Raw genomic sequence first — 14492 nt, 5'->3', positions numbered from 1 at the left:
ACCACACACTTCCCAGTTTTGTCTTTTAAGCTGGAGTTGCCACATGAACAGAAACACAAGATGGATGGAGATGTAGGCAAAAAAAATCTCCAAGATCAGTAGCACTATTCATAGGCAAAATTTGGCCCACTATTTCTTTTTGTCAATAGAGTTTTATTGGAACACTGCCACACCCATTCATATCTGTATTTCCTATGGCTGCTTTCATATTAATATGCCAAATTGTGTAGTTGTGCTAAACTATATGGCTTGCAAAAAAAAAAAAAAAAACCCATACAGCTTCAAAACACTTACTCTCTGACTCTCCATAGAAAGTTTGTTAATCCTGCTCCAGAGCACGTGGAGAAGTTCCTTTTCTTACACATTTTCCTTGACTCCAAAACTAACAGGATGATCTATTAGGGCATAAAAGAGAACTATTAAACTTTCTATTTATCACTCACTGTTATGTAAGAGTGAAGTCGCTCAGTCATGTCCGACTCTTTACGACCCCATGGACTGTAGCCTACCAGGCTCCTCTGTCCATGGGATTTTCCAGGCAAGAATACTGGAGTGGGTTGCCATTTCCTTCTCCAGGGGATCTTCCTGACCCAGGGATCGAACCCGGGTCTCCAGCATTGCAGACAGACGCTTTACTGTCTGAGCCACCAGGAAGAAAGAAATTAAGTTACACTAATTTGGCAATAGTACCATGTGTCATGTAACTTTTGTGAGGAATCCTGAGCAGGAGAGTGAGTTCCACAACTCAGAGGAGTTTTCTATAGAGTCATTCTTTGTCCCTGTGGTTTTAGTACATCATGATGGACTGCTATCTCCATGTGTCTAGCTAAGTGACTTTGGGAACTATTTTATTTAGTTTTAATTGAAGTAACACAAAATGGAGAAAGGAGCTTAAAGAAATTCTTCCAAAGACAACATAAAATGAATATTCTGGTCATAAGGCAAGCAGAAGCACAGAACAAATAAAAATGGCAGAGCTAACATTTTTACCTCCTGCTAGAAGCTCTCTGGAGCCATACAATGGTTATATTTCTAAGAAATATTTGTTCTGTTTAGTCTTGAATATGCATGTGTGCATGTGGACCTATGTGAAGATTAGGAAGAGGAAAAATCACTCTCTCCAGAAATCCTGTCCCATCACTCTCTTGTTCTAGCTCTATACTCTTTTTCTGAACTCACTAGGTACCTATCCACATCTCTGAGAGATACCTGGCTTCTTTAGCATTTTTCTTCTCCCTGCCCTTTTTAAACCAGCAACATTAAGACATATTGCCCTACAAAATCAATGCCTCATTTGAACCTGGAGTTGAAGATTTTATTTTTGTATCCCCCTTTGGATCCTGGGAGAATGACCTAAAGACAGTCTGCAGGAGACAGACTTTGCAGTTACCACCTCCTCATTTCCTCACCTTCCTTTCTTCTTTCCTGCTAAAATGTTCTCTCTTTCAACACTGATTATGTGTGTGTGTGTGTGTGTGTGTGTGTGTGTGTGTCAGTCATGTCCTACTCTTTTGCAGTCCCAGGAACTATGGACTACCAGGCTCCTCTGTCCATGGAATTTTCCAATCAAGAATACTGGAATGAGTTGTCATTTCTTTCTCCAGGGGATCTTCCCAACCCAGGGACTGAACCTGAGTCTCTTGCATCTCCTGCATTGAAGGTGGATTCTTTATCATTGAGCCACCTGGGAAGCCCACTGAGTAGATAGGTGAGCTAGAATCAGCTGAGTTTAGGCTTTAAAGTTCACGAACTTGGGACCCAAATTAAGAATAATAGACTTTGAGAGTTTTAATTATAAAAAGAAATCCTAGGGAACAAAGTCCAAACTCCCATTTCCTCATTCACTGTATGGAAACCTTGTGAATAACAACTCTGAATTTCACTTCTCCCAACCTATAAATGGATGTGATCTTATCTGCCTTTCCTTTCTCATTGTTTTCAGGATAGCTTGAGATAGTCTATGAATTATGAAATAATTTAAAACTAGATGTATTACACAGAGTTAGGAGACCGATCATTTTTTTTTTTCACTTTGTGTCCATACAAGCAAAACAAATCAGAAAGTTGGGAGGGAGAGAAAAAGCAAAACGCATAGCACATAGATTTCTACATGGCTCACTCTCTATGTACTTTACATGCACAGTTTTATTTAATCCACATAACAACTGTATGAAACAGATACTCTGCTGATTTGTCACTTACCCCAAATTTCACAATTAGTAACTGACTTCAGGTCTAAGCCCTCTCCTTTTCATCACTGCAATGGACAAATCCACTTTCTACTAGCTGCACAACTTTTGGACACCTGACTCACATTTTTGGCTGCTCATTTTCATTATTTAGAAAGCCATGATGACAAGGACCGCTACTAAGGTATACTATCTGTATTAGCATGTCTCATGCTAATCAAACTCCATTTCTTAAAAATGCTCATATTTATTCTGTCTTTGGGAAACTGAGACAGAATATTAGATATTATTTATCTATTTTATTTTAAACATTTTACTTTATATTGGAGTAAGGCTTCCCTTACGGCTCAGACCATAAGAATCTACCTGCAATGCAGGAGACCTGGGTGGGTTCAATCACTGATTGGAAAGATCCCCTGGAGAAGGGAAAGACTACCCACTAGAGTATTCTTTCCTGGAGAATTCCATGGACAGAGGAGCCTGGCGGGCTACAGTCTATGGGGTCAGAGAGTTGGAGGCAACTGAGCCACTAACTAACAAACAATCAATTAGCAATTTTTGATAGTTTTAGGTGGACAGCAAAGGGACTCAGCCATACACATCCATGTGTCCATTCTCTTCCGAACTCCCCTCCCATCCAGGCTGCCACACACCACTGAGGAGAGTTCCCTGCACTCTACAAGAGGGCCTTATTTGTTATCCATTTTAAATGCATGTGTACATGCCAATCCCAAACTTGCTAACAACCCCTCCTTCACATCCTTCCCCCACTGATAATCATGAGTTCATTCTCTAAGTCCGTGAGTCTGTTTCTGAGACAGAGAACTGAAGCACTGTATGCAAGGTTTAGATCCAGACTGTGATAAAGCCTGAATTTCAACCACCAGCTCCAGTTCCATTTTCCTTTCAGTCCACGGCCTGGCTATAACTTTTGTGGCATTAACTAAGACAAGCTAAAGGAAAGTACCTAGTAAACTCTCTGGCACAGTTACACAGTGTATAGTATGTTTTTGTCTTTCTAAGTAAATTCCTCCTTTCTCTTGGAATATGATCAGCACAATGATTATATGTTCCATTTAGAAGAGTGAAAATTAGGACGGAAGAAAAACATCAATCTGGGGTAACTAAATCAAGGAAAAACCATCGCTGGGGTATGAATGTGGACTGTGATATGTCGCCTGCAGACTTTCAACTGGCAGCTAAAGCTTCCTTCTTATAAGCATGCGCCACTTCAGTAAACTTCACTCTCAATTCTTTTGTTTTTGAAGAAAAACATTTCCAGCTAATAACACAATTACACTTAAGTATCAGAGCTCATTTTAGTATTATTGCATTTGTTAAATCTAACTGAGTCCAAATTACTTCCTCATTGCTAATAAGAGAAAGGGGAGAGAGAGGTGGAGCGGGGGAGGGGACCGTGAGGGGAAGAGATAGTTGTGAAGGTTAAAGGAAAAGAAAGACATATACACAGAGGGGCAGAGAGAAATACAGAGCGCTGTCAATGCTACATATAGCCTCAAGTCCAATAAATGTCAGTTAAATTCGCGGCCCATGGTTTCTATGGAAACCCTCTTAAGTTAAGAGTGGAACACAGACATTTTTTGGACTGCAATTCATAAGCTGTTTATTTAATTATGATGAAACATGAAACTGTAAGAGACAATACTATTATCATCCTCACAGCATTTAGAATTCAATGAATAAGTACGGCTAAATAAAAAAAGTTGTGTTTTTTAAAAATCATTAGCTTCATATGAGTTGCATGCAAATAAAATGCACCTCGTTTTCCCAGGATTTCACAGGTTATTTCCTGCAGGCGAACCCCAAATTAGCCAAATGACATTCGTTAAGAGGGAGTTCTTTGGAGGCCTCATGCCAATTACCCCCTCCCCCATATCCAGTGAACAAAGCCAAGGTCACAGCATATTTTCAATTAAACCCAGGATGGCACCAAAGTGCATCACAGCTGGAAGAGCAAGCACGTTATTACACCATAGATCATTTGTGAGCAATGAATAGGTCTCTGGTGTTTTTCTGTTTTACAGGCATTTGAATATAAAAATAAAGAAAATAGCTTCAGATTAGTTTCTGCTTTCCAAAATAAACAACCACTTTGAGGGCATTATTCCTGGTGGTCTGGCAAATAATGACTGGAAGCCATGACTTTTCTGTCTCTGATGATTGGAAGAGGTTTGCTGAGGCTTTAATTAGGCTGCAGGGAACCATATGATTGATGGACTCATTCATATCTTCCTTCCTTCAGTAAACAAGCACCTGATGTCTACCTACTATGTGTCAGCCCCTGTGGCTGGAACAAGAGAAGTGAGAAAATTAAACTCAAGCTTCATTATGGATTTTTATGAAGGAAATACATTAATTTTGTTGATCAATATTTGTAGAGGGTCAACTATGGCTCATAGACATTAGACTAAGTAGATAAATAAACCCAGGATCCTGCTTTATAGGAGATCACAATATAATGAAGACAAAAAGACACATGACCCTAAGTCTTAAAGCAAGGAGGCAGTATTTCTGCCTCCTGCCTTCTGATCTTCTCTCTCTATTAGGTACAAATACCATCCACAGATGCCGTGGGGCAGTAGAAAGTAAATGTGTTTATGTGAATGGCATCACTGGCTGGTGGAGGGTGGAGAGGGGAGGGGAAGGTTTAGGAATATTTCCAGAAGAGAACCACCACATTTCCAGCTCTGTCTATGCGCCATGGCCCTGAGATCATCTCTAGCCCATAAAATATAACTGAAAGGAGAGGCGCTCACAAGAGAAAGGAATCCCAAGGAAAGCCATCTCTGGTGTCAAGCTGGGGCCATGAAGGCCATTTCTAAAGTGACAAAGACAAATTTGCAAATATGACTCAGTGACTCCGTCTTTTCTACTCTCTTGAAGCCTGTTTTTTTTTGTTTTTGTTTTTTTGCAATTCAGTAGTGGTTTGCAGTAGCTAGGCTTCCCACAAGTTGTTTCTGCTGCAGCAAAGCCAGTCTTTGGCTGTTATTGGATTTGACAGTGTATAATGAGCCACTTCACATTAGCTGCTGCTGTAGTGTTCAGCATATTGTGGCAAAGATTTAGCATGAATCATCACCCACCTAGCTCTCCACTGTGGTCTCTATGCTGTAAACAGGCAGTGTGTTTGCCAATCTAAGAGGGGGAAAAAGCATCCATTAGAATAATTCAGCACATTTCTCGATCTGCTGTTCCCCTCTTCACCACAGACGACACTGGTGACAATATTTATTAAATTGCCACTGTATTTTTACACTCTTCTGGGCATAAAGCCAAGGCAGCTATTTTAACCACTGGCCATTTTGAACAATGCATTGTTTAATGCCAATAAAAAAAAAACCACATTTAGAGTTGGAAGATCTATTGTCTATACTTAGTTCTGACTTCTTGGATGTATGACCTGAAGCAAGTCACGTTTTCTCTCTGATCCTCCATCCTGTTCAGAACCACCTCTTCAGATCAAATGAGATCATGTCTTTTAAAGATGGACGGGAAATAGTTAAAGAAATACTCTGAAATGTTAAAATCAAATGGGCTGTTAAGAGTTGGACATAGGCAACTGCTGCAAACTCTAACTGGGATATTTTCTACATCCCAAGCAAGAGAGACACTAACATTTCTTCCTCCTATACACCCTCATGTACCACTACTCCTTTCCCAACACTCCTGCGGCAATGGTAGATCAAAAATTAGAATCAAAGATAGAGGGCCACACAGGATTGGAGCAAAGAAACACAAAGGATAGAGCTGGCCTTTTGTGAAGTATAATGAAGTAAACTAAATGATTTCTAATGCCAACAAATTACAAAGCTTTCTAGCCCAAACTTCACCATGCAGTTGGTACAAACAGGAAACCACTAGCAAATGCAGATGGAAGCAACCCATAGCAATCAAGATCAAGGGACTGACACGAATATTGATATCACCAAGAACTTTATCAGGAGGAGGGCTGAAGAGAGCATCAGGGAGGCAGATGTTAAAATCATCGAGGAATAAAGAGGAGGGAAGACTGGGTTTGTAGCTGACTCCAGCAAGGAGGCGTTAGCACGTGTTTGGTCTGACGGTGTAAGCTTCAAAGCTGGGCATTTTGCTGTGTTAGAGAGTTTTGTTTGGAACAGATAATGTAAGTGAAAGGGCTTCTCAAACTTCTCAAATAGTATTTTTACTGTATAAGTAAAATTGAATATGATTAACATTTCTTTCAGAGATGATATTTGGATTTTATAGCATTGGTTTTGAAAAACATGCAATGGCAACCCACTCCAGTGCTCTTGCCTGGAGAATCCCAGGGACGGGGGAGCCTGGTGGGCTGCCGTCTATGGGGTCGCACAGAGTCGGACACGACGGAAGGGACTTAGCAGCAGCAGCAACTCAGACTTACAGGAAGTTCCCCTAAATCCCATGGTTTCAAGAACCATTAACAACCCTTCAATAGGAAATATGAAATTTGAGTTAGAAGGTAACATGCCTGGTATTTATAATAATGTGAGAGTAAGGCAGTGGGTACGAATAGCGTGTGTAGAGAGGGGAACAAAGAGTTGGGAGTGGAAGCCGCGCTTATTACTAAATCCAGTGGCTGATTGTCAGTTTTCGGCTAGGTGAAAATTAGCAACATTTGACATAAGTGACTCTTCTGTCCTTCCTGAAACACTCTCTGCACTTGACTCCTAGGAAACTGCTCTCTCTCTCTCCCAACTCTTTGTTTACTCTGCCTAACTCCATCACTAGATCTGGGGCTTCTAAACACTGGAGTGTGTACCAGGGCTCAGGTAGTGGGCCTCTCCTTTGTCTAAGTGATTCTCTACAGTGAGTTTAGAAATCATTTACAAACTGAACACTGCCAAACATTTATCTCCAGCTGGCAATGCAGGCTTGTAGTGCATGTATATAGCTGCTAATGCAAGACTTCCACTTGAAGGTAGCGAAAATCAACCTGTCCAAAAATAAAACTCTTGATTCCAATTCAACCTCCATCCTTGACAAAGACTTTTCTAACAGTGACTCCATTCACTCATTCCTTAAAAAAAAAAAAAAAAAAAAAATTAACCTCTTACCTGTACCAAACAATGGTTCCAGGGCCCATCCTTGTAAGAGTTCACGACAAAGTCCGCTTGATACTTTATTTTTTGGTCTTATTCCCAATTTTGCATCCTTTTATTTCTACATCTTTTTACCTTTACAGCCTATTACCTATACAATGGAAATTCTGGTTATCAAGAGCCTTGGCACTTCTCAACTCCACTACTACATATTCAGTTCAGTTCAGTTCAGTTCAGTTCAGTCACTCAGTGACCACATGAATCGCAGCATGCCAGGCCTCCCTGTCCATCACCAACTCCCGGAGTTTACACAAACTCATGCCCATCGAGTCGGTGATGCCATCCAGCCATTTCATCCTCTGTCGTCCCCTTCACCTCCTGCCCCCAATCCCTCCCAGCATCAGGGTCTTTTCCAATTAGTCAACTCTTCCCATGAGGTGGCCAAAGTACTGAAGTTTCAGCTTCAACATCAGTCCTTCCAATGAACACCCAGGACTGATCTCATTTAGGATGGACTGGTTGGATCTCCTTGCAGAACAAGGGACTCTCAAGAGTCTTCTCCAACACCGCAGTTCAAAAGCATCAATTTTTTGGCACTCAGCTTTCTTCACAGTCCAACTCTCACATCCATACATGACCACTGGAAAAACCATAGCCTTGACCAGACGGACCTTTGTTGGCAGAGTAATGTCTCTGCTTTTTAATATGCTATTTAGATTGCTCATAACTTTCCTTCCAAGGAGTAAGCATCTTTTAATTTCATGGCTGCAGTCACCATCTGCAGTGATTTTGGAGCCCCCAAAAGTAAAGTCTGACACTGTTTCCACTGTCTCCCCATCTATTTCCCATGAGGTGATGGGACCAGATGCCATGATCTTAGTTTTCTGAATGTTAAGCTTTAAGCCAACTTTTTCACTCTCCTCTTTCACTTTCATCAAGAGGCTTTTTAGTTCCTCTTCACTTTCTGCCATAAGGGTGGTATCATCTGCATATCTGAGGTTATTGATATTTCTCCCAGCAATCTTGATTCCAGCTTGTGCTTCTTCCAGCCCAGCATTTCTCATGATGTACTCTGCATATAAGTTAAATAAGCAGGGTGACAATATACAGCCTTGATGTACTCCTTTTCCTATTTGGAACCAGTCTGTTGTTCCATGTCCAGTTCTAACTGTTGCTTCCTGACCTGCATACAGGTTTCTCAAGAGGCAGGTCAGGTGGTCTGGTATTCCCATCTCTTTCATATTAGTCCATTATAATCGGATGATTTCAACCACCTGTTTCAATGTTTGCTTCTGTTCCTGCCCCTCTTCAGTCTTTTCTCCACACGGTAGGGGGATCCTATCAAAATGAAAGTCAGGTCACATTCGGTCTTCTGTTCAGCACTCAGTGGCTTCTGATGTGACTCAAAATAATATCATCGGGCTTCCAGTGGCCTAGGACGCCATTTAGGGTTTTCTTCTGCATCTCTCCTTCTTTAATCCTATCTTGCTACCACTCTCACTTTACTCATCTCCCTCTGGACACACAGCTTCCTTGTTTTGCTGTTATTGTTGTTAGGTCATGCCCGATGCTTTGTGATCCCCATGGGCTGTAGCCCACTCCCAGGCTATTCTGCCCATGGGATTTCCCAGGCAAGAATACTAGAGTGGGTTGTCATTTCCTTCTCCCAGGGAAACTCCTGACCCAGAGATCAAACCCATGTCTCGTGCCTTGGGTTCTTTACCATTAAGCCATCTGGGAAGCCCACAGCTTCCTTGCTGCTCCTCCAATATACCAAGAACACTTCTTTCTGAGGAACCTTACACTTTCTCTTCCTTCTGCCTGGAATGATCTTCACTCAGACAAACCTGAAGCTGTGCATACACATGATACCAGTAGGTACCATCTTTCATCCAGATACTTTTATGTCTTGCTTCTTTGCTTCCTCCAGGTCACCTGATTAGAGAGGCCTCCTTTGCTTGAAGATGCTACCTACAGTATAACTGCCCCTTTCCCCACATTTCTTTATCCCTGCATTTTATTTCTCTTCATAGCATTTTTCACAACCAGAGAAAATACACATGTACGTATGTATTTATCTGTATGTATGCTATTTACTTTCTGTCTTCCAACAATCTGAGGACACAGAGTTTGTATGATTTATTTATTGATGGAGCCCCATAATAGTCTTATTTTATATAGATGAGGAAACTAAAGCTTCTGAAAGGATGAATGTCTCTCAAGTACTTTTCTGGAGAAAAAAAGGAATTATCAAGCAGGAAGGGGAGGACAAAGATGGAAATGATGATGAATTCTAAACCAGGGCACGTGATAGGTGACAGAAGTTAAGCTGATCAATTCTGTCATTCGATGGAATAATTTTGTAACTTGGGCAAATCCCATAGTCTTCCAAGACTTTAGTTTCCTCATTTGTAAAGTGAGGGTGATAATACTACCAATAACCTCAGAAGGTTTTTTTTTGGGGGGGGCAGGCAGGCCTCACCCTGTGACTGGTGGGACCTCAGTCCCCCAAGCATCAATCAAACCTGCACCCCCCTGCAATGGAAGACAGAGTCTTAACCACTGTACAGCCAGAAGGTTGTTCTGAACACAAAATGAGGTGCTGACCATAAACTACTAAACCTGGAAAATCATAAGCTCTCAGACAATAGGAATGATTGATATTATCTCAGAGGTTTTCACTCATTATTTATTAAGCACTGCTCTAAATACTTGCATGCTGAGTTACTTCGGTCATTTCCAACTCTTTGTGACCCTGTGGGCTGTAACTCTCCAGGCTCCTCTGTCCTTGGAATTCTCCAGGCAAGAATACTGGAATGGGTTGCCATGCCCTCCTTCAGGGGACCTTCCCAACCCAGGGATCGAACCTACATCTCTTATGTCTCCTGCATTGGCAGGCAGCTTCTTTACCACTAGCGCTACCTCTAAACACTTGGAGAGTGGCTAAAAATTTACCCACTTTTATGAAATTATTATCTGGTGTTGAATGTGGTGCACATCCCCAAATATGTGATCATGCCTGAACATGGAAAATAGAAATCGAGATGGTAAACCATTGACTTTTTACATATCACCATGGAAACAAGGTTGGAAATAAGAAAGATGATGATGAGAATGGTAACTTTTGTTTCTATTATTCATCACAGATTAGAACATTTTCTCACATACATTAACATATCAGGCCTTCATAATTATGGAAAGTATGCAGAAGTGATTATACTTTGTTTTTCATTTTTCAGATGAGATGTTAAAGTTTAAGGAAGTTAAATAATGTTATCAAGTTTCTAAAGCTAACATATAATAGCTATTAATACAGGAAGTTAAATGTTTGGAGCCCTAGACTAGTGCTCTGCCCAATATGTTTTTAACATGAATATATTAAGGGATGGAAGAAGCTACTTATGCTGTGAGTTCTTCTAATGTTCTCAAAATTTGTAGGAAACTGCTTTTTTTGTTCCTTGAACAGATTTCACTATAACTTTCATATGAGGAAAATGAAAAGAACATTTATTGAGCAATTATCAACTATTGTGTTAGTCATCCACATTGTACTTACATGTCTTTCTGCATCATTAGACTACATGTCCTATTGCGACAGGCACTATATTCCATTTTATGTGCATGCATAGCCCAGTTACTATCACATAGTATGCATTCAGTAAGTATTTCCTAAATAAGTGGATGAAACAGCTTATTTGGTTATATACAGAAAGAAACAGTGGTGAAAGCACATCCTGAATCTAAATCACTTAATCAGTACAATTAGAGCAAACCTCAAAAAGTTGCTATTTCCTCATCAAAACCTGTTGACATCAACCATTTCATATAGTCCAAGCTAATATTGACAGTTTCCAAAGATGAACAATGATTTTGGAAGTAGTCAGTTTCCCAATCAAATTTCTGAAATTTATGGAAATCCTGTTCAGTTTACTTCTCATCGTAAAAATGTTTATGTACCAAAAAAGAGCCAATGTTTTGATTTCAGTGGAAAGTTTTCTAGCTTAAAACATTCAATTTGTGAATGGGTAATTAAAATTAAACCAGAATAAGCACATTCAGTAGTGAGATGTAAAGAGGTTATGTCTATTGATTACCCATATCAGGTCCACAAGCATAGTGCAGAAAAGTTAACCACTTGCTCTGCCATAACCTTAAATCCAATGGTACAGACATTGGCACATCAAGGTATTCACGCTATTTTCTCTTAATATAGCTGCTCAAATATTATGACTTCTCACAGTTCTATTGTGACTTCCTCCTTTGTTATTTGACTTTCCCAGGGAAAGAATTAATGATTTGCTCATCATTTTTTCCCCATAGTATTCTCTTCATTATACCACCTGTAACCTTGGGAAAATCAAGAGCATCTTCTATTAACTAGTACATGGCCACTACAAAACACTGTTCTGGGCATGCACAGGTGATAACTCTTACTTAGAATGAAGTACCTGAAGGATATACATGGATGCGAATCTATATGTTACATAAATAATTTTTTGGCATCTAGTGGTATCCTCGTTTCACTTTGGAGATCAAGATGTGTGGGAGTAGAAAATGGTACATACTAAGTGTCCTTGATTTTCAAATCACAGCCTTCTGCTCTAACTGATCGAAATTCCTGGTCAGAAAGGACACAGGATAGTTGTGGTCTGCGTAAATATGGCATTTATCTTCATGAGAGCAGTAATGAAGAATGGACCAGGGTTGATACAGTCATGAGTGACTTATCCCATTTCCCCTTACAAATGAAGATAAATGGCACAAAATATCAGTCCCCATGCATCCTATATATTTTACCACATTTATGACTACAGATGCAAACAGAGAAAAGGTCTTTTCAAAGCCTGATTTTTTAAAATTTTATTTTCAAAATATGCAGCTAACAAGAACAACGGAGAACTTGTGGGAAAGTCATAGGGATGAAAAATGCTGAACTCACTTCTATGGGATAAGTTATGCCCCTGAAGGGGACACCTCAACAGACCCTATCTCTGGAAGCTCTAAAATGACTATAAGCCTCAAAATAGGATTTCCATGGGTCTCTGAATGCTGTCATTAAGATAATGCTATGGGAAAGTCACAGAGGGCCCCGCAAGAATGCACTAGGGCACTCACCAACCTGCAGAAAATTCACAAGGATGTTGGTTCCAACAGAGTGACTTCCAAGACCTCCTGAATGTATGACAGTGCTACTGGTTTACTTTATTCTCATAGGACATTCATTATCCTCAGAATGTGTGCATTCCTTAAGTTCTGAATTGGACTAGGATATCCTCATTGAGCTTTTTAACTGCTGTTAAGATGGACAGGGTACAGAAGCCTGAATAATGGCATCATCCCGGATCTTCTCTGTGCCTAACCCCATAGCCAGATAATGTGGGGATTTAGGGTGAGCCCTGCCCTGTGGGGTAAGGGGTTTTCTACATAACCATGCTGTAGCACCATTGAGAGCATATTGGATCATTTTAAGCTCTTGTATTCAAATGTAAGCATATATTAAAGGAAATTTAAACCTAATTGGAATCTCTCCCTGTTAGAAAGAATCTAGTTCCCTAGAGTTGGTTCACTAGAAAATTATTATTCCCAACTAATCAGAAGGCCAAGTCTCTTCTCTGCCAAAGCAGTTGGGAGTGGTAGTTTTACCTCTGGTTACCCATATCTAACTTATTTCCAATGTTGTTAGTCTTTAGGACCATTTAATGGTAGGTGGTGGACCTCCACCAATAGGCAGAACAGATCCAAGCCATCTTCTCCATTCTAATTCTCATACTTGGCCTGATTACATCATTTTTTCAAATTCATCTCTGATCCTATGCTCCAGTAGATTATACCCTATTCTCAAGTTACTTTGGGAAATGTTACCAGTTTTATCCCAAGTCCATTCCTCCATATTTATTTGCAATCTCTTACAGGGACTCTTGTCTTTGTTATTATAAAATATTCAAGAACTGAGGCCCTCAGTGACTAAGGGCCTGGATTGATCTTTAAATTTCTAGATACTCCAAATTACCAACTTAATCCCCTCTAGCACTGATAGGCTTTCTCTTAGGTATCTCATTCAACATGAATTGAATGCTTCCTAAATAACAGGGATGATTCTAGACACATAAGGATTCTGCAGTGAGTCAGAAAGTGACAAAAATCTCACTTCACAGAGCTTGCTTTTGTGAGTTTAGACAGATAATATAGCAAACCAGAAAAGATCAGATAAAGATGAGTATTGAGATGAAAATATAAGAGTGATGATTCAGGGAATGACTGATAGGAAATATTACATATATTTGGTCTAGGAAGAAGCCTCTGAAAAAGAGACATTAAGCTTTAAGAATGACAAGAAAGAACTCAGACATAAAAACATATATATAGGAGAAAAATATTCCAGACAAAGAGAACAGCTAACATAAATTCTCCAAGTTTGAGGAAGTGCTATAGTCTAAATGTTTGTGTCCACCCCTCACCCAAATTCATATGTTAAATCCTAATAACCAACGTGATGATGTTAGGACATGGCACCTTTGGGAGGTGATTAGGCCACAAGGATGGGGCCTTCATGAATGGGATTAGTACCCTTATAAAAGAGTCTCCAGAGAGACCCTTAGCCCTTTACTCCTCTGAGGGTACAATGAGGAGTCTGAAACTAGGAAGAGGGCCTTTACCTGACCACACTTGGAAAACCATCCCTGTCTCTGACTTCTGGTCTCCAGAGGTATGAGAAATAAGTTCTGATGCTTATAAGATATCCAATCTGTGGTATTTTGTTATAGCAATCCAAACAGACAAGAGAAGAAGCATGTTATACTTAAAACATAATAAGGGGAAATATAGGCTAGTCTAGTAGGAATAAAGTGAGAAAGCAGAAGAGTAAGAGATGTGAATGAGGAGTATAATAGCTTCCTTTGGTTTCCATAATAATTATCACAAAAAATGATGGCATAAAACAACAGAAATTGATTATTTCCCAGCAATTGAATTCAGAAGTCTGAAATTAAGAAATCAGCAGGATTCTCCTAAAACTTCAGGGGAGGATTGCTCTTTGCCTCTCCCAGCTCTGGTGCTCCAGACACTCCTTGGACTATGGCTACACAGCTCCAACCACTGCCTCAGTCTTCACAGGGCCTGCTTATCTTCTCCATGTGTCTCTTGTATGAGTGTCTCTTATAAAGACACTTATCATTTTATTTAGGCCCACCTGCACAGTCCAGGATGATCTCATTGCAAGATACTCAAATTACATATGCAAAGA

General features: G+C 40.1%; 1 protein-coding gene across 8 annotated transcripts in view; it reads right to left on the bottom strand.

Annotated features, from left to right (window-relative positions):
- Positions 1 to 14492, bottom strand: part of LRRC4C (leucine rich repeat containing 4C) — a 1326823-nt gene that overhangs the window by 21734 nt on the left and 1290597 nt on the right. For 2 of the 8 annotated variants that reach the window (XM_070473153.1, XM_070473156.1), the window contains one exon: positions 295 to 395. The exons of the other annotated variants lie outside the window; for them this stretch is intronic. The gene's annotated coding sequence lies outside the window, so the exon portion shown is untranslated. The remainder of the gene's footprint in view (positions 1 to 294; positions 396 to 14492) is intronic. 8 annotated transcript variants of the gene reach the window in all.

The sequence above is a fragment of the Odocoileus virginianus genome, chromosome 10 (assembly GCF_023699985.2).
Source record: "Odocoileus virginianus isolate 20LAN1187 ecotype Illinois chromosome 10, Ovbor_1.2, whole genome shotgun sequence".
NCBI lineage: Eukaryota > Metazoa > Chordata > Mammalia > Artiodactyla > Cervidae > Odocoileus > Odocoileus virginianus.
Note: the sequence above shows the minus strand (reverse complement) of the source record. Positions and strands in the feature narration are given on the sequence as shown.